This window comes from Sceloporus undulatus, chromosome 1 (genome assembly GCF_019175285.1).
Source record: "Sceloporus undulatus isolate JIND9_A2432 ecotype Alabama chromosome 1, SceUnd_v1.1, whole genome shotgun sequence".
Classification (NCBI taxonomy): Eukaryota; Metazoa; Chordata; class Lepidosauria; order Squamata; family Phrynosomatidae; genus Sceloporus; species Sceloporus undulatus.
In genome coordinates, this window is record NC_056522.1 from 324,289,134 (window position 1) to 324,310,643 (window position 21,510).

Below are 21,510 nucleotides of genomic sequence, written 5' to 3' on the forward strand. Positions count from 1 at the left end.
GGAAGCATCTCCTCATCTGTTTTTGAGCTAGATACTGGCTGAGGCTGCATCTACACTACAGAATTAATGCGGTTTGACATCACTTTAACTGCCATGGCTCAATGCTATGGAATTCTGGGATTTGTAGTTTTGGGAGCTATCCAGCCTTCTCTTTCAGAGAGCTCTGGTGCCAAACCAAACTACAGCTCCCAGGATTCCACAACATTGAGCCATGACAGTTAAAGCAGTGTCAAACTTCATTTAATTTGCAGTGCGGCAGCAGCTAAGTCTAGAAAGTAAAGGTTTTCTTTAATTTTAAGAAAGAAAGTAATAGATATATTCTCAATGAGATTAGAGGTCGGGTTGTATCCTATTCTGGAAGACTTCAAAAACCATGAGATATCAGGCACATGCTGTGAGAGCTGTCTGGAAGTCAAGACTCCGGCAGGATTCTGAGTATTGATCATGCAAAGCGGAGATAAAAAGTCAAGTCATCGTCAAATAAAACATGCTGTGACAAAGTACAGAGCTCAGGCTTATATCTTAATGCTGGTATTAGGACGTAAGCTGTTTCCTTTTAGGTCAATATGTCCATCTTGCCTTGTAGTTTATATTCTGACTGGCAGCAACTGTCTAGAGTCTCAAGCAGAGCAGTATCTTTCCCATCAACAGGATTTTGAACCATTTTTCTTTTTCTTTACACGTGATGTTATGTATCAAATTTTGATGTTCTCATGAAAAACATGCACTTTACCACTCATCTAAGGAACAAAACTGTCCACATATGAATTTTGCTTCATTGCAACCCAACATTCTTGTTCTTTACAAACAAAAAGATATAATTAATTTTTAAAGTGCAGCCAGTCCTGGTATCCACAGATTCTGCATCCATGGATTCAACCTTCCAAGGATTGATTTTTTCAGTATCCATGGGGGGTGGAGGTGTTGAAACCAAATCTCAGTGGATGCCAAGGGCCTACATCTGGAGTTTTATTGACTTTCTAGCAAAATAAACTTGTAAATTTCTTTTTCTATAAAAACAATTATATTAGATATACTTCAATAGTCTGTTTTTTTCTCATATATTGACTATGGTATATATACACAACACTCAGACTAAACTTTATTGATGCTCCAAGGCACAGTATGCATGTGAAGAACTGGCACCAGTTTTTAGTTTAATAAAATTCTGTGTGGGTTAGAAAGTTGGCCACAATGTCATCTCTTTTTTGTCAACCCTGGCATTACTTATATTATGTTATGTGGTCTGAAATTCCCCATGTAATTACTTCTAAATCAGAACAGATCTCTGGCAAGGGTTCTTCTGGTATAATGGTAATATGCCTTGGCACTACAGAGACACATCACTATCAAGTGATAATTAAAATGATTATGAGTGAAATCCAATGATGTCAATCAGCAAAAAACAAAACAAAAAAATGGACACTGCTGGAGGAATCTGTTTTCTTTCCTGCTGCATTTCACTTTCTATGCTCCCTCAATCTGCACTTGTATTGTGGGACCCTCCAGAGCGGGTTTGAGAGATACAAGGGTATAGTGGTGACGTCCAATTGCATAAGCAATCAGATTCAAACATTTATCATATTTTATGACAGATGGATGGGGAGAGAGAGAGAGAGAGAGAGAGAGAGAGAGAGATGGTAGGCATCTTGTTTTTGTTTTAAAGAGGAATGGAGGTACCACACAAATGAGCAATTGGAAGTCACTGCTGTTAAAGGAGCCATGGTGAGAATGCTGATGTCCCAGACATAGATGCACTGGAAAAGAAGAGCAATGTCTCTCTTCTGCTCAGGAATATAACAATACTGTATTTAGATACTGATATATCCATAGGGATAAAGTGAATAACCCTGAAGGGAGAAAAACTGCAGCCCAATAGATTTAATTTTCCTCTAGAGAATAGCTCTAATCATGTATATATTCCAGTTTGACTTGAATAACCTTATCATAGTACTTTCATTTATTATTAATGTATTCCCACGGAGAGTGTAAAAACCATAATTACAGTCACTTGACTTGAAATATGTTCACTCTCCAATTCAGTTACTGTACTCTGTTTTTGAAGAGTTCAGATAAACCAAGCTGAATGTCTGTTGCATTTGTCTGTCAATTTGTAGTGCAATCTGTATGTCTACTCATAAATAGGTGCCATGACGTTTAAGAAGACTTACTTCCAGGTGATTGAGTACAGGATTGTGGCCTAAGTATAGCTCTGATAAATGCAACACAAATTGGACATTTTACATCATGAAAATGCTATTGTTATTTTGATTGAAGCTGCAACCAGTACTTTCAACCAACACTTTCAGACTATTTTGTGTATGAACACACACATAAACAGTATACAATTATATCCTTTTTTTTCTCTCTGTGTTTGTGCAGTAGAATACTTATGAACTCAAAGCAGATGAGAAAGAAGACAGGTAAAATGTTAACCAAAATGTTCCCTTTGACAAGGGTAATAACATTACATTCTCTTAAGTGTAGTAATCCATGAGGATCATGCACTAACAGGAATGAATGGGCTTGTCTGAATTACTGATTGAGGGTGCTAGTGGGGAAAGCTACTGAATATCTACAGTATATAAGACGTTTTGGCATCTATTTCTTGCCTATTGAAATAAATTTGGATCCAGACAGTGACGTAGCCGGGGGGGGGGGGCGCTGTGGGGTTCAGACCCCTCTTCTGTTAATTTATGTTAAACATAATATCAACTCAACCTTACACTGAAGCTGTGCTGGAATACAATGAATGGTGCACGAGCCTGTGGAGTTTGTGTGCTGCCGCACTCAAGTCCCCCCCCCCCTTTCCAAAATCCTGGCTACATCCCTGATCCACAGTAAACTATTTGTGGTAATATGAAATGACTTCCCACTCCTGTATTCATTATGGCTTTGATACATTTGTATTTCAATTTTATTTTGCATTTTGTATTTTATCTGATCTCGTATATTGCATAGGAATGCAATAGACAAACACCATCCTATGGACAAGATTAACATGAATGATATTAAATCCATAGCCTGCATGGCTTAACTACACAAACGACTATGCAGTAAGCTTGGTACTTGGCAAATACATGTTACCATTTACAGAAATGTAACTCAATCTGGTGGTTCATAGATCAGTGTAAATGCATGAGCCATCAGCTGCTGGTCCCTAACACACTGGGGATGGGGGACTGTTAGCTCCTCACATCAGATAGCTTAAAAATGAAGGTCAGGTGCATTTTTAACTCTAGGTTGCCTACTCCATTGTAGAAAGTGGTCCCAATCTTGTATGTGGTTTAATAATTTAATGTATTTGTTATTTATTAATGTATATCTTGCTTTTCTCCTAAAGTGTCTGCATTTCAGGGTCATACTGTGACGTTCTGCACTGAACTATAACCACATGTGCTTGAACAATATATAACTGTGAATCATTCTGTTCTTCGGTTAAATAAATAATTTGGTTTATACATGCACTCATTTTGAAGTCACTACATTGAGATTAAGTTATGGATAAGGTAAGGCACAGTGCTGTCTGTGGTGGCAGCATTTTAGGAAAGGGTTATTATATGCGTCAACAGTGGTGGGGCACATAGAGTGCCCAACACACATCAGAGTAGTCACAAATGCAAGGAGGTTCTAGAATGGGGTGGAATTCTTTTGCTGCCAACAAAATGGGGACTATGATTAGGGATAAACAGATAATATGATTTCTGCTCTATGCCAGTTTCACTCATGATCCATTTAATCCTGTTTCCGCATTAATCTTGGGTGTGTGTTTCTAATCCTCATGAAAATTTGCAGTCCAGCCCGTACATGCTGAGCCACATGATTTCCACCCCCCCAGTCAGCAACAGAAGAGAGTGGCACCCTCTTAGTCTGCAACGGCAAAAACAAGCAGCATTTTGGTCCTTAAAGACTAACAGATTTACTGTAGCATAAACATTTGTAGATTAGAATCCACTTTATCACTTGGTATGCCAACTTTTTGCCAAGTGTTTATATACTACATCTACATTAAAAATTCTCTTTCCAGTCAGGAAAAATGCCATATTCCTTAGCCATTTTATAGGATTCTCTCTAGGTTAGCCAAGACTACAGTAATTTTAGTAATGAAAAATTGGTGGCCATCTGTAAAGAAAGATTATCTGCTTTTTTTTTTTTTTTAATCTTACCTCAAGATACAACCAAGTCAGCTCAAAATTAAGTAACACACACTCTTTCTATATAAAGAACATTATTGATTTAGAAAGTCCCATTTTCTCCTGCAGCTGCACGTAATTGTTGTTTCAATCTATTCAATAAAGGAGAAGTAATGCTGCAATCTAAGTAACAATGTATACCAGACGACAACCAACAAAGTAGCAAATCAAAACAGATGGCCCTTACAATAGATTACCTGAAGGGACTTTTTCTTCAGTCTACATTTCTTTTCCATGATTTCAGTTCATTTTAGTAGTTTTGGGAATGGACCTCATGTTTATGCCATTTCCACACACACTCTCAAATGCAGATATACACACAGAGTTAATTTCATCTCAGAAATAAAAGAAATGTGTCAAGCTTGAGTGGTTATTAGCTACGAAGAGGGGAACATCTGTAAATTGTTGAGCAACTGGCCTTGTTTATAGGACTGTCTCTACAATCCCATACACGATTAGGTAAACATATAGGACTGTAGTTTGTCTTTGCTTTATATCTGATGTTAAATGGTTCATCTGAATTGATTCATTTCATTTATGGAAGGGAATATTTTTACTGTTAAAATATGAATGCTGGCTAATTATATCGCTAACTAAATGTTTTGTCCATGCTTGCACAAACTAACTACTGCATTGCAGTAACTGAAACTGTCAGCTGGCAAAAGATGGGGCCTGCTGAAGTCAACGGTGCATTTGCATGTTATTGCCAATACTGTAAAACTGTAAGAATTAGCTGTGGCATATTATAGATTCTAACACCTTTCACAGAATCTAAATGGCACGGACATATTCTTTTATTAAACTGTGCTTTAATTTTACACTTTCCATTTGGGTGTCAACTCCCTTATGTCCAAAGACAGCAAGGCTGCATCTGCATGACAGAAAAAAAGGCAGTTTGATACCACTTTAACTGCAATGGCTCTATCTTATGGAATCCTGGGATTTGTAGTTTGTGATGGCACCAGATCTCCCTGACAGAGAAGGCTAAATATCTCACAAATTTACAAATCCCAAAATTCTATTGCCAGGAACCATGGCAGTTAAAAGTGGTGTCAAACTGCATTATTTCTGCATTGCATATACAGCCTGAAATCATCATAGCCACACTTAACTGCTAAGTACCCACAGGATTTAGAGACAGGAAGAGATCTTATTTTTAACATACTTCAGCTGTATTATATCTCTAACCTCCTGAATCTCTCTGCCTTTGGTACATCAGGAATCTTGCACTTTAGTTCCCAGGAACCCAGCAAGGATAGCCAATGATCAGAATTTGTTGAAGATATTAAAGATTGGGAATTACCTTTCCTGCTCAGCCCCTTGATTTGCCAGTTTCCTCATCTGACTAGGATAAGAACAAGTAGCAGCTAGGTGTATTACCCTTATAGATAAAGGTGTATATACATTATAGGTATATTGTCCTTATAGATAAGCTGTGTATACCCTTACCTGAAATCTTATAAAACTGCTTGTAAATGTGACTGGAGACCATTCATAAACAAAATGTGAACAATTAAATGTGTATCTGATACTAGCAAATATTGCAATTTTTATACTACAATTATAGAAGCATGGCATCTAATTGTACTGTCCAGCATGCACAGTGGGAGTCAGTGAAAAGGACTCAGTAAAAATTAAAGAATTTATGAAAGAAGCTGAAGAATTTATAATATCTCCAGAAGAATATTAAAAAAAAAAAGGGGGGGGGGGGGTATTTTAACATGTAAGATTCTCAATAATGTATCAACCACCAATGTATCGGAAATGGATGGCAATTATAAGTGTAGTCTGGTAGTGTTTGCATGTAAACATTTGATTATGGTTACATAGAATACAGGTTTATGTCCAATGGCAGGGGGAAAAATCCTTGCTGCTTTAAAACCGGAGGCTTCAAATCATCCAGAGTATATTTTCAGGCTAGCAAGATAAATTATATTGATACTGAGAGAAGGACAAAATTAAACAAACTAGTCAGAGATTTTTTTTTTAACTCCACATGACATCCTGTTTCTTTCTCTGTGGATGATAAATGGCTTAGCTCCAGACCAATTTCACACCCTTTGGCATTACGCTAACATCATATAAAATTCTGTGACCCATATATCCTTGGGTTTTGCAACATTAAAGAAGGAAATTGGCCAAGGGTGACTCAAGCCAGCCTCTGTGTATTCAAGTTCCACAGATGAAATATACAGAAAATACCAGAAAGTATGTACTAAGCGAGTCAGTTATGATTTCTCAATTTGTGATAATATAAATTATAAAATTAAACCAAGCAATAGACCAAAAAGACATCTATAATTTACTTCAGTTCCATTATTTAACTTTCAACTAACTATTAATAATTGACTTTTTATTATTGAAATTGGATTAAATTTAAACAAAAAGTTTAGCAATCTAAAAAATTTCATAACATCAACATTATCTAAATTAGTTAGGTTTTATATATTATGAAGGTGAATGAATTGAAGCATAATCCAGAGAAGGCAGAGGTGTTGCTGATTTACCAGAAGGCAGATCAGGGAATAGGGATTCAGCCTGTGCTGGCTAGGGTTATTTGTTCTTTTTGTTACCCACCCTTGAGTTGATCTTGACCCATGGCAACCCTGTAGATGAGACATCAACAAGATTCCGTGTCCTCCACAGCCAGGGCTGGCTTTTTTGTGTATTTTTTTGCATAATTAAAGTGAAAACTCATTACAGCAAGCAACATAAAAGCAAGCTATCATACGAAGGTTTCTTTGTACAATGGCCAAAACATAAATGTGCGTCCCCCCCCCCGTGTCCACGGTATGGTCACATGGTATATCATCTGCCTTCCGCATGTGCCTTGAATGCAACCTCAAGGTTAACAGCCCCCTCTCCTCTTGCTGCCCACCCACCTTACCCTGAAGGGGCGACAGGGGGTGCCAAAATATTTCTCACCTAGGGTGGCTAAATACCAAGAGCCAGCCCCATCCATTGCTCTGCTCAGTTCCTGCACACTCATATCTGGATGGGGTCACACTTCCCCTGAAGGACTCTGTTCACAGCTTGGGTGTGCTCCTTGACTCATCGCTCCAGCTGACAGCTCAGGTGGATGCGACAGTCAGAAGCACTTGTTATTAGCTTTGGCTGATACGCCAGCTGCGCCCTTCCTGGAGCTGGGAGATGTAGAAACAGTAGTACATGCATTCATAACCTCTCAACTTGACTTCTGTAATGTACTCTACATGGGGCTACCCTTATGCCAAGTTTGGAAAGTTCAATTGGTACAAAACATGGCAGCCAGATTGGTCGCAGGCACATCTAGAGCTGATCACATAACACCTGTATTGAAATCTCTTCACTGGCTGCCAATCAGTTTCCGGGCACAGTACAAAGTGTTGTTTATTACCTTTAAAGCCCTACTTGGCTTGGGCCCAGACTATTTGTGGGAATGCCTTCTTCCATACAGTCCGCCCCACACACTTCAGCCCTCTGGGAAGAAATTATGGCATGTAACCTTAGTACGCGCAGAGCATGTACAAAATGGCAGCACCTATTCACACGGGGGGCCGCCATTTTGACATCGTAGACGCATAGCATCCAGATGTCACGCGGCAGAAGTGACGCCACGAGTTTGTGACTAGTGCCTTGCGGCGCCACTTCTGGGGTGCAGAAAGAAGCACCATTTTGGCGCTTCTTTTCCGCTGCGTCCAAGAACCACGTGGTTTGGCTGCTGCGGTTCCCAGACTCAGCAACAGGCGCCCGCCGGCAGACTGCTGCTTTTAGGCGGTCTGTAACACGTCTATTACAGCCTTAAAAATCAAGACTGTTTGCTGTTACCCAGAGGGCCTTTTCCTTTCTGTGCCCTCAGACATGCCCCCAAACAGAAAAGGCCCCAAGTGGGTGGCAGAGGCAGCGAGTGCCACTAGGCCCCACCACCAGTTTCTGCCCTGGCATGGCTGCAGGGGGGGCAGAGTCTGCCAGGGCTGAGAGGGCCAACTTCAAGCCACAAAGGAGCTTGGCACAGTCCTCTCCTTGGCGGCTTACTTTCCCTCAGCCCGAAGGGAGTTCAAGGCTCCCCATTTGGGCTGAGGGAAACCAAGCTGTCAAGGAGAGGAATGGGCGCTTGGCTCAGGCTTCTCTCCTTCATGGCTTGCTTTCCCTCAGCTTGAAGGGAGTCCACGGACTCCCTTTGGGCTGAGGGAAACCAGGCCGCCAAGGAGAGGAATGGGCACGGCCCAGTCCTCTCCTTCGCGGCTTGAAGTTGGCCCTCTCAGTCTTGCAGCCAAGCTTGGGAGAAGCCGCCGCTGCCACAAAGGAAGCAGGAGGGAAGCAGGGAACAAGGGAGGGAAGGAGATGGGGAGGGAATGAGGGAGGGAAGCAAGATGGAGGGAAGGGAGGAGGGGGGGAGTCTGGATTATCTGACATTTTTGGTTATCCGACTATCAGTCGGCCCATTTATATTGGCTCATCAAGACTCTACTGTAATTAAAAGAAGACGGGGGCGGGTTATAGACCGCCGCTTTGAGGCGGTCTGCCGCCGCCGCCGTTTGCTCCGTAAGGGAGCTGTCGCAGCCACACCACGCGGCTCCCTTACGGAGCAAAAAAGAAGCTCCAAAATGGAGCTTCTTTCTGCGGCACCCTAATGACGTCACGAGGCACCGCTGGTGCATTCGCGACATCATTAGCGCCGCGACACGTTCGGACGCACAGCGTCCGATACGTAAAGATGGTGCCAGCCATGTGGAACAGCTGGCGCCATATTGTACGGACAGAGTCCATATTAGACCCAGGGGTGTCTAGAAGAGACGCCCCTTTTTTAAAATGGGACATCCTGCAGACGTCCCAAGTGCCAGTTTGTAACTGGCCTAGGACTAGGAAGGGCAGCCATGAAAGAACTGGATAAAATCCTGATGAGCAAATATATACCACTAAACACTAGAGTTAGGATTGACCATACAATCATATTTCCCATCATTATGTATGAGTGCAAGAGTTGAGTGCGAAGAAAACTGACAGAAATAAAATCAGCTCATTTGAGATGGTGCTGGAAAAGAGTTCTGCAGATACCATGGACAATTAAAAAGACAAATAAATTGGTCTTGGAACAAATCAAACATGAACTCTCCCTATGAGCCAAGATGACTAAACTGCGGCCACATCATGAGAAGGCATGACTCACTAGATAAGACAATGATGTACAGAGCAGCAGGATGAGAGGAAAACCACATATCAGATAGAGAGACACAATCAATGAGGACACAAAACTGAGCCTTCAAGGCTTGAGAAGAACTGTTGAGGATAGGGAGTCATGGAGGTATCTCATATACAGGATTGCCAGTAGTTGGGGCTTACTTGAGGATAGATAACAACAACAATACTGTACTTTGTTTGAATTGTGTAGAGCTCACAGAAATTAGAAGTAACTCGTTAAAAGTGTCTTAATTATTGCAATTCCCCCCAAAATAAATATATAACTCTATCACTTTAAAACTGCAACATAACAGCAGATTAGTGTACATAGTCATGTATAAGTCTAGAAATTTTAGTCTAAAAATTGACCCCCCCCCCCAAAACAGAGTTGACTTATCCATGGCTCAGTATAAGTGCTGTACATTAACTCTTATTCTGTCAAAAGGAGCCATCTCCTGGTGAAAGGCAAGAGTGTAATCTATCCTGGAAGTACTGATCCAGCTCTACTCTCTCATCCATCGTGTCTTTAGTGTGAACACAAACAATTGTGTCTGCTAGAATTTTGTTACTTCTTTGGCACCATTTTCTTTTGCTTTATCCTTTATATCCTTTGTTACATGCTCCTAAGTTTTACCTTTGACTTATCCATGGTTCATATGAAAATCTATAATTTTGCCCCCAAAACCTGTCCTTGACTTATACATGAGGTCGACTTATTGTTGAGTATACACAGTACTTCATCTCTTTGTGGTGTGGCTTTCACTTTCAGTTAAAGCCTCCCTTATCAGCAAAGAAGAAATATCATACAGTTCAAGTTCTGATTTATGCTGTGGCTTGTTCTGTTACTTCATGCTTTTTTCAAAGATAAAGTCATGTTAGTCTGTAGAATCAGTATGCGGAGAGATCTTGTAGAACCTTTGAGACTAACCAAGAGAAAGAATTTGACAGCATGAGCATCAAATATATACAAAGTGATGGAAAACAAAATGGTATGGACAATCCTAACTCTAGTGTTTAGTTATATATATCTGCACTGCAGGATTTTATCTACAAAAGCTCATGCTGCCAACTTCTTTCTTTCAGTTAGTCTCAAAGGAGCTACAAGATCTCTCTATATCCTCATGCTTTTTTGTGGGTGTTAAGACAACAAGGTAAGTGTCTGGGAATGCTGCCAACACACACTCACATGGCTGATAAGAGCCTGCTGGGCAAAAGGTAAACATTCCAGGCTGCCAAGAGGCAGTCCTTCAGCAACAATGCCAAACCAAGTCCGAAGAGAGTAAGCCACAAGCCAGTCCAAAGTTCAGGATTACAGAGAGCAATACTCCCAGTCCAGTCCAAGGTCAAGAATACCAAAGGGTTGGTCAGCGACTACGGTCCAAGGTCAAGGATTCCAAGGCAGTTAAATTCTAGGAGGCAAGGAGTCAGATCAAGCAGCGTTCGCTTAATGAGAACAAATAATCTCTGGCAAGAGAGCTCAGAGTATGCCAGGTGTCTTATATCTAGCTCCCTTATCACAGCTGCTGATTGCCTAATGAATATTTCTCAGCAAGCCTCTTGGAACACCAAAGGCACACCCTTTTTGATCTCCTCTGGCTAAAAGAAGGAACCTCAATGCTCTGCTATTCTGTGACATGTTACAGAGCACCCAAAACGGGCGGTCTCGTGCCGCTGCCGGTTGCTGCATCCGGGAACCACAGCAGCCAAACCGCATGGTTCCCAGGAGCAGCAAGAAAGAAGCACCAAAATGGCGCTTCTTTCTGCGCCTCAGAGGTGGTGCCGCAAGGCACACACTCATGGCATCACTTCCGCCGCGCAACGTCCGGACACTGTGCATCCGCGACATCAAAATGGCGGTGCCCATCTGTATAGGGCACCGCAATTTTGACGCACTCGTTACGCACGAGGGGCAAGGCGCATCAGGAAGTGCTGCCCCTTGCACATAACGATGGCACCTCATGGGCCTGTCTGTAACATGCCTATGTCTTCCAAGTCTGGCACTTCTACTGGGGCAAGGCTGGGCTGCTGAGCCCCAGGCTCCACTATGGTCTGGCTGAGCCAAATCCACTGGGGCTGGGAAAGCAGAGCTGGGACATGACAGGGCAGAGCTGGGGCCTGGCACAGTCTCGGGTTCCTCCTTGCATCTCAGGAGCCAAGTCCTTCTCGTTGTCCTCTGAGTCCTCCTCGTGGCTGGCCATGACAGTAACATTCTACCAAGTAACTTTCCAAACACTGATTCTTATCCTAGCTCTAAGGAAAACTACCAATTTTTTGCTGTTAGAACAAAACCTAGTGAGTACCTTTCCTTCCAAAACAATTCCATTTGGTACTTCTAATAATATATAAAACCGCTGAAAATGTAATAATCAAAATCTATCTATTGCTTCTCTGAGTCCTCAGATGGCTTCTGTAGTTCATATTAGCTTCTGCTTCCAAGGTAACAACAAGCTTTTTAAATCATCTGTCACCAGTACCTGAAGCCACACTCAGTATTCCTGAATTTCCCTTCATTTATTACTCTACCTCATTATTTCAGGAAGTTCTGTCCCTTGAAAACATCTATGGTCTTATTACCATTGATCTGAAGATTTTTTATGTACTTCTCGGTTCATGGTGATATAGGAACCTCACATTTCAAAATCAATTCTTTAAGAGTGTATATTTCATCTTTCAAATTAAACCACATTTTCTGTATTCTTTTGGAGAATGCTCTGACATGTCTGCTATTTTAAATGATATACCATATATATATATATATATATATATATATATATATATAATCTCCTTGCTTAATTTGAATTGAGTAATACATATAAAAGGGAAGGTATAAAAACCTGTAGAGATATAAGGAATAAAAAAATAGACTTTCACCCACCAAAGAAGATGTTTCTGTGTAAGGAAAACCATCACATCTGCTCCAACAACAGGCTGCTCATTCTGTATAGTGCAATGGCATTGTAGAGGAAAGATGATACAGTATAGGGCTGAAAAGAAAACCTTGGCTCTTCTGATAGAATGACTGAACCTGTATCTAGGATGTATTCAAATTATGCCTTAGTAACAAATTAAGAATACTTATATTACCCAACATTCTGCATTTGCAGTAATTAATACTCTCTTTTAAGGGGTTTATTTTCACCATTTTCGATGAAGTTCAAATTTTAGTCTTGTTTGCTGTAGCTGCAGCAATGTGAGGTATGGATTTTGACACAACGAATACAGCAAAATCTAAATGCTAGGCAGAAGAGCACAGCAGTGTGTCAAAACAAGTCCTTTTAATGAAGCCGACACAATTTCCCTGGCTGAGACATTCCAATATATTTTTTCTAAGAGGAGAAAAAGAGCACCAATTACAGTCACTTGAACATACATTAGATAGTATTTCTTCAGTCCCTGCATGTTATCAAGTCATCTTACATATGGGCAACTCCTTTTCTTCTTCTTCTTTATTATTATAGTGTTCTCTCCTAATGCACCTGTCCTCTCATATCATTAGTAATAAAACTGTTCCTACCATTGTATCCAAGGTATTCTATACCTAATTATAACTGTTTCTTTTTGTCATACTGGGTAGAATTAAGTTAAGATAATTATTCTATCAAAAAGTTATACATTTTCCTAAAGATTTTGAAGAGTGACTTTCTTCTACAGCAATTGTGCTTGAAGGACAAGGAAATAATGTGATTATTTTGTCTGCACATTTATGTGAAGCCTGCAAGGGAAATTATTTCCCTGCTATTTTTCAAGTTTTATAGGCTAGGCAGGGTTTGCACCAGTGGCGTCACTAGGGGGTTGCAGGGGGTGTGTGACATCCTAAGGAGGGGGTGACACCACTGCTGCTCAAACACCTATATTTTGGCAGAAAAATTGTGGCATTGGCCTTTATTTCCTTAAAATGCTTTAAGAGATGGTGTGAGTGATGTGAAGGTCAGTGAGAGAAGAAAGGAGGCCCCCCCAGAATTTTTTAAATTTCAAATTTCAAAACTTTTTTAAAATTTTCTTTTAAAAAACTATTCTTTTAATATTTTCTTTACAAATATAACATTTTAACCAAATTGTCACTATGTATATGTAAATACATTTAGGTTATGTGTGTGATATTGTAATTTGAAGGTATAATTTTAATTTTGCTAGTTGTTTATGTCACAACTATTAGCATTGCATTCAGTTGAATATAGGAATTATGATTTATGAGTCACATTAGTGCAAAAAAGCATTAGAATCATAGAATCGTAGAGTTGGAAGAGACCACAAGGGCCATCCAGTCCAATCCCCTGCCATGCAGGAAATCTCAATCAAAGCATCCCCAACAGATGGTCATCCAGCCTCTGTTTAAAGACCTCCAAGGAAGGAGACTCTATCACCCTCCAAGGGAGTGTGTTCCACTGTCGAACAGCCCTTACTGTCAGGACGTTCCTCCTAATGTTGAGGTGGAATCTCTTTTCCTGTAGCTTGCATCCATTATTCCAGGTCCTGTTCTCTGGAGCAGCAGAAAACAAGCTGGCTCCCTCTTCAATATGACATCCCTTTAAATATTTAAACAGGGCTATCATATCACCTCTTAACCTTCTTTTCTCCAGGCTAAATATCCCCAGCTCCCTGAGTCGTTCCTCATAGAACATGGTTTCCAGACCCTTCACCATTTTAGTCGCCCTCCTTTGGACACGCTCCACTTTCTCAATGTCCTTTTTGAATTGTGGTGCCCAGAACTGGACACAATATTCCAGGTGGGGCCTGAGCAAAGCAGAATATAGTAGCACTATTACTTGATCTAGATGCTGTACTTTTATTGATTGGCCTTTTTAGCTGCCGCATCACACTGTTGACTCATGTTCAACTTGTGGTCTACTTGGACTCCTAGATCCCTTTCACATGTAGTTTCATTCAGCCAGGTGTCCCCCATCCTATATCTGTGCATTTTATTTTTCCACCCTAAGTGCAGTACCTTACATTTCTCCGTGTTGAATTTCATTTTGGTAGCTTTGCCCCAGCTTTCTAGTCTATTCAGGTCATTTTGAATTTTGATCCTGTCCTCTGGAGTATTAGCTATTCCTCCTAATTTGGTGTCATCTGCAAATTTGATGAGTCTGCTGGGACTTCTCTTGTTCTCTAGGAGTTCTCACAGATTATTTCCAATGGCTCCGATATTACATTTGCCAGTTCTTTTAATATCCTTGGATGTAGTTCATCTGGTCCTGGAGACAAAGGCGGGTTACAGACTGCCGAAAAGCGGCGGTCTGCTGCCACCGCCGGTTACACAGTCTGGGAACCGCAGCAGCCAAACGGTGCGGTTCCCGGACGCTGCAAAGAAGGAGTGCGAAAATCGCACTCCTTCTCGCACCCCGGAAGAGACACCGCAAGTGCCTAAGCATGCACTCGCAACGTCATTTCCGGGGCGCGATGTGTGGACACAGTGTGTCCGCTATGTCAAGATGGTGGCGGTCGTGTGGAACGGATGCCGCCATTTTGTACGGACTGGGTCCATATTAGGGTTAGGGGTGTCAGGAAGTGATGCCCCTTTCTAACCCTAATACGGACCCATTCTGTATTTTCAGGCCTGTCTGTAACGGGTCTTAGATTCACTTAGTTTAGCAAGGTATTCCTGTACTATCTCTTTACTTATTACTTATTACTCACTACTAAGGATTCTATAGTGTGAAATGACAGGATGACACCATGAGTTACCGCACTAGGTGACACCAACCCTAGGGACACCACTGGTTTGCACCAGTCCTTAGAAGAGCAGCTTCTCTGTTCATCAGATGAATGGATACAGGAGGTACAGTTGGCCCTTCCCTTATGCGGGGGATCTGTAAACGTAAGCCCCATTAGAACTAATGGGGCTCATTCCCACAGCGCGCCCCCGGCGTATGCCCCATTGCTTCTTCCGGGGTACAGGAGAAGTCTTTCTGGCACAGCTTCCAGCGTATGCTGGAAGCTGCATATGACACAAGCACACTGTATTAGTACAATTGACACTTGATCATGACTTAATGGTCTGATTCATGGATCTGTATTGAAAAATGTATGCAAATTCATTTTTTCAGAATAAACAATAGTAGATATGATAGATGGTGATAAAAGTGAGAGTAGATTTGTGTTACCTTTGTCTCAAACTAGGTAACAAGAAAAGAAGTGCTTTATCATGAATAAAATCCTGGAAATGACAAGTGAATCAGGCACAACCTTATGAAATCCCCTTGTGCTTGTTCTTTGCCCCTATTTCTTGCTTTCTCTTCATTACTACTAGGTTTTTAAAACAAGCCAGCCATTTGAAAGTTTGCCTGCCTCCTCTAGGCAACCAGCTGTTCCCTATCCTGCTGTCAATCACTGGGTTGGCCTGCAGATCCCAAAAGCTGAATCAGAAATCATCAGTTGGTGTTCCAACTCACAGCTGCTCCCAATTGGTCTTCCTACTGCATTTCAATAAATGGTAATGGCTGATAGCCAGATTCACCATCTATACTATGTATTTTTGCCATTTAAATCCAAAGACCAACGTGTCAAATCTCATTTGAATCTTACATTGTAACAGCTACAATGAAACCATATCCAGACAAGGAAGGGGGGGAAAGTAGAATTTTATCCTTTGTCAATCTTTATCAGTACAGTGGTACCCCGGGATACGAATGCGCCGCCTTACGAAATTTCCGGGTTACGAAAAAAATCCAATTAAAAAAACTGTTCCGGGTTACGAAGGTTTTTTCGGGTTATGAAAATTTTTTTGGTGCTTTTCGGCGCTATTTCACACGAAATCGCGGCTTTTCCCCATTAGCGCCTATGGGTTTTTCGGCTTGCGAAGTATTCCGGGTTACGAAAGCGGCGGCGGAACGAATTAATTTCGTAACCCGGGGTACCACTGTATCTTCAAATATCTGTTGTTCAACCTAATGTCTGGTGCTAATTTGTGGAGCTTATCCCATTAACAAATAAGCCAGTTTACCTCTTCTGGCTTGAATTCAGGATCCAGGATGCCCCCAGATGTTATTATATCTAAATCATCACCTATCTAGCCGACCTGGATGCATCCCAGGTCGAAGCCTCACTCAGCCAGCACTTTGTTGAAGTCAGTGAGCTTCCGACTTCAAAAATTGGACAGCTGAGCGAGGCTTTGACCCAAGATGAATCTGGGCAGTGGCACCCCAACTAGATAGGTGCCGATTTAGGTATGATAACATCAGTGGGGATACCAGATCCTGAATTAAAGCCAGAAGAGGTAAACAGGCTTCTTTGTTAATGGGATAAGCTCCTATGTCAGCATTAGAAAGATAAACCATTCTCACAAGACTTAGAATACTGTACCATGCCTTCTATTTGGCTCTGTTTCTATTATCTGACAACTGAAATTGGTTACATGTGTTATGTAAAGCAATTTCCCATGTTACAGTAACATGATAAATTATCCTAATATATAAACCATAGATTCAAGCGGTAGAAAGGTGTTTGGTGGAAGTGGAGACAAGGAATGAATTCTGATGCAAACTATTAAACCCAGTTCTAGTATTTACAGCAAGCCAAACAAATAAATTTCTGGACTCATGCAGGCTTCGGAGGTATCCTGCTCATCACATTCTGTACATTTCTGTCTATTGTTCCACCACATTTGTGTACCTGGCTGAAGTATATGAACCTCAGGCTGCTAGTTAAACAAAGTTCCACAAGTCTGGCACATCATATCAGTAAACCTGTCTTCTGCTACTGCATTATGGACACTGATTCTAAAATGTGTTAAGCAACTTTTATAAGAATAACACAGCAACACATAAATAAAATATACAGTAAAAACCTTCAAAGGTCATTCAACAATAACATTAACACTCACACCAAAATATGAGGAAAAGAAAGAAAGAAATTCCAATTCAACCCATCAGTGCATAACAGCACCAATTGTACTGTGTACTCTGGAATGCTAAATAATTATTCTTGGTTTTGAGTCTATCTCAGGGTCATCTATATTACAGATATAATGCAGTTTGAAACCATTTTGACTGCTATGGTCCATCCTATAGAATGCTGAGATCTGTAGTTTTGAGACACCAAGACTCTTTGGCAGAGAAAGCTAAAGACATTGTAAAACTACAAATCACAGTATTAAAGTAGTGTCAAACTGCACTTTGTCTACAGTGTAGATGCATCCTAAATTCTCCCAAGTCATTGTGCAGTTTCTCTCTAATTTTTATGTATGAACCAGGAATGCCTGATAAACACTGTCAGACTCTATTGGAACTCCTACAACAAGTGCAGCCAGTTACCAACAGTCCAATATATTATTTCCCACAGTCGGGACAGCAGTGCCAATACAAAAGTTAGCAGAATAGCTTCAGTTTTGTTCAGGCTGTTTATGTATTGATAAAACATAAACTCTGATTTGAAACCCAGATTAAAGACTCATGAATCTGCTTCCTGTTCATAACGTATCCCTTAGAAAATACATTTAAAGATTATAGTCACAAGATGCTTCTTTATACTGCATCAGGCCATCCAGGGCTGGCTAAAGATATCCTACTATCAAATGTGAAGTACAAAATAGCACATTGGCAGTACAATAAGCACTAGTGGCTGGAAAAAAATGAAGGTGTGAGGTCACCACAGAATTCCCCAAATTTCTCTCATACTATCAGCTTTCTCTTGAAGATAGATTACTGTGGCAGGTGAACAATACATACTCTCTCAACATTTCACAGAGGAAACCAGGGGCACATGTGGCCAAGCAATATCAAAGTGTGATCAAGAGATTAAATTATAAATCAACAAGAGCACACAAGCTCAAAGAGGCTGCAGCAGTCTGCTTTTGCATAAGCCTACTGGGAAGGTCAAAATTCTGTCTTTTCCTCTCCTCATTGCTGAGCTAATTGAGCACAAACTACTTTTGCATCTTGAGATTGGTTTGCAGCATTTGAAGTAAGCCAAGGACAAAAGGAGAGGAGGACAGAGAAGCCAGGACATTTTAAAAGCAGCTGAAAAATTAGGATGACAGAGGATTAAATAGGACTGTCCCCATAAAATCAAGACAGCTGGAGGGTATGATAATATCTAGTGTGGTGAGAAGCCACAGGCTGCTGTGGCTCTTAGAATGTAATAGATCTAGTGTCTATATTTATTGCAGGGGGGATGGAGTAGTCTGTTGATTTTTTTTCCCTGTCTCTTATTAGTAGTTCTAGACTTGTATAAGATGATACTTACCATAATCTATTTTTGGCACAGTGTGATAACCTGCAAAAGCAGGCTAACACTAAACTGAAGTAAGTGAAGTCTATTTTCCTCAGGCAGCCCATGTCTTGTCCTACCCCTGCATCTTCCATATCAATTGTTTTTTCACTAGGGTAAGAGAACTGCTAAGCAACATAAACTATGTGATGAAAGCTAGCTGGCTTTCAAAAGTAGAGGCAAAAATGTGCCAAATGCTAAGCTTATGTCTGTTTCAATTTTAAAGTCCCCTGCTCCTGGCAATTTGTGAATATTGTTATTCCTGCTAGCAAAGGCTGGTGTCTGTCTCTGCAAGGGCAAAGGCGGTTGTCATGTTCCACAGAACATTGTGACACTCTGTTTATCCAGGGCATGCAAAATCCTGTAAAAAATACCTTAGACTGTATAATAAATATAGAACATTATGCAGTTCTTGAATTGTTTCATTCATAATAAAAACAAAATTGTTTTCAGAGGTTTGTGGTACCAAAGAAGGAGCAAAGCTTGTTTATAAAATTGCAGGTGGAGAGGCTCTGGATATATGGAGGCAGATTGTAGCTCTCCGGACTTCCCTTAATTTTCATATCACACTTATTATAAATTGCCAAGAAAACAGATACAACAATCCTGCTCTGTTGAGCCAAAAACTAAGTTGAGGGAGGATTAATATAAGGTCTAGAAGATACTGGAAAACATCTTTACATGATCTAAAGCACAATCATGGCCAGGCAAGTTCAGTGGCACATTATGAACTTTTTCAGAAAATGTTCGGTATAATAGCAAAGACATAAGGTGGCTACAGAGTTTAGCACAAGGTTGAAGAAGAGATTTGTCTTTTATCTCTAACCCATTAAGTCCATTGCTTCTTGTTCTTCAACCAACTAATGCCCTTTATTGCTTTCCCAACATTCTCTTTCCCTAGGGGTCCATTTATACTAGAGTCACCATAAGTCAGAAATGACTTGAAGACATGCAGTGACAACAATGGGAATTCTTATTTGGGGGTGCAATGCAATAAATAAATAAATGTCTTCATTTTGCCAGCCTCTGTAGCTACAACCCCCTCCCTGTTCAAACTAATTTTTACCTTCAACATATGCCGAAAGTGGATTGCATTAATCTCCAGGATTTACTTGCTTTTGCCCAGAACCCTTCAAAAAGCAGCTGCTCCAACCTTCCATTCGCAAATAGGGGAAGTAAGGAGGATCATCCTACATGGAAGCAAAAAGTGTGTGTGGGTTTTTTTTTAAGGCAAAGAAAGTACAAGGGGTTCATAAGCAGAGTGATGGGAGGAAAAAAATAACAGACAGAGGGAAGAAATGTGAGAAAAAGACCCTAGAGGAAAATAGATAGAGCCTGAGAAAAATGTACATTCAGAGCAAGGGTGTGTGGCCTGTGCTGCTGATAGGAAGGAAACGGACAAATCTGGAGATTCTGGAAACAGAAATGGGATGTATGTGTTTGTTTCCATAGAGCTAAAAGATTAAAGAGATAAAAGCAGTAGGGAAGAAAATGGGCTACATTTTACAAACACAAAAATTATCCAGCCAAAACCTCTGATGAAGACCTCTTAGTACTATTTGCTAAATCAGCAATTATACACAGGCAATAGGTTACTAAAGATTACTAATGCTTAGCCATTTCATTTCCCTACATCTTATTCATACCACAGCAATCTTTCTTGGCTAATTATCATGGCACATGGCTGTGGTGAGTTGGATTTCAAGCACAGGACTTGAACACACTTCTTCATTTATGCTATTGTACAGACCATGAAACATCTGTCCTCTTGGAGAGTCAAGTCTTAGTGCACCATTCCTCCTTCCTGGTAAATTCCTTGCTGGGAGCTAGCTGAATATATATTTATCTTGCTGGAGCACTTTCTATTTAAGGGAAGCAGAGGGGAAACCGCTTTGGGGGATAGGAAGGCATTGAAGATAGACAGGGAAGATGTGCTAAATAGGAATTGGCTTGTCAGGGCTTGTAAATCTTCCCTCTCATTTTAAGGTGCACTATATAGCCCCACTTTATTCAATTCTATGCCTTGTTTTGGGAAACTGCACTTCCTTCCAACTGAGAAATCATGAGTGAGTGATCACAACCTTGGCTTGTACCCATCCCACTTTTTTTCTCCTTCTCTGGCAAGCCTTCAGAAATTAATTTAAAATTTTATTTTTTTGATTTATATACAAAACAGATCACATATCTGATCAAGCTAAAACACCATATCCCATACAATTTTCACTACTGTAGCATCCTGTCATTTGACAGTATATACCCATCATTGACCAATACCTTCTGTTTTGCATAAAAGTCATGTGGATATCCAACACAAGGAAATTACTTTATACATCAGATGAGCTATAAATTGGTGATTTTATTTTTGATTGAGACAACAATACTATAACTCCTATCTGGGAATACCTTAGAGCAAGGTAGGTTTGCCTTAGCATAACTGCAAGTAAAATATGTCTTGGAGGCACACAGCAACAATAAAGTCATGCATAGAATTTCACTATATATATGCTGTGACAGAGAAAAAACTCTTGTTTTATGCATTCAAGTTGTTTCTGATTTATGGCTACTATAAGGATCTAGCACTGATCCTGAGTGTGTGTGACAGAGTGTGTGACTTGCTCAAAGTCTCCCATGCAGAGATTCAACCCCTGTCTCCAGACTTTCAATCCAATGTTCAAATCACAATACTATGCTGGCCTAAGAAAAATTCTAACAATATATATGAGATAAATACACTCAACAGACACATGCAAGTAACAATCATCCTCTCTCTCTCCCTCTCTCTCTCTCTCTCTCTCTCTCTCTCTCTCTCCCTCTCCCTCCCCCCCCTCTCTCTATATATATATAGTTAAAAGTGCCTTTGGTATAAATATCAGACTGAAACTCTAATACCAAAAAATAAAATAAAAAATCAGTAACTCTTTTGGCTTCAGATTATGCATTAAACAGAACA

The 21,510-nt window shown here is 40.5% G+C and overlaps 1 protein-coding gene across 1 annotated transcript in view; it reads right to left on the bottom strand.

Moving 5' to 3' along the window:
- RYR3 (ryanodine receptor 3) overlaps window positions 1-21,510 on the bottom strand; it is a 423,771-nt gene that overhangs the window by 357,605 nt on the left and 44,656 nt on the right.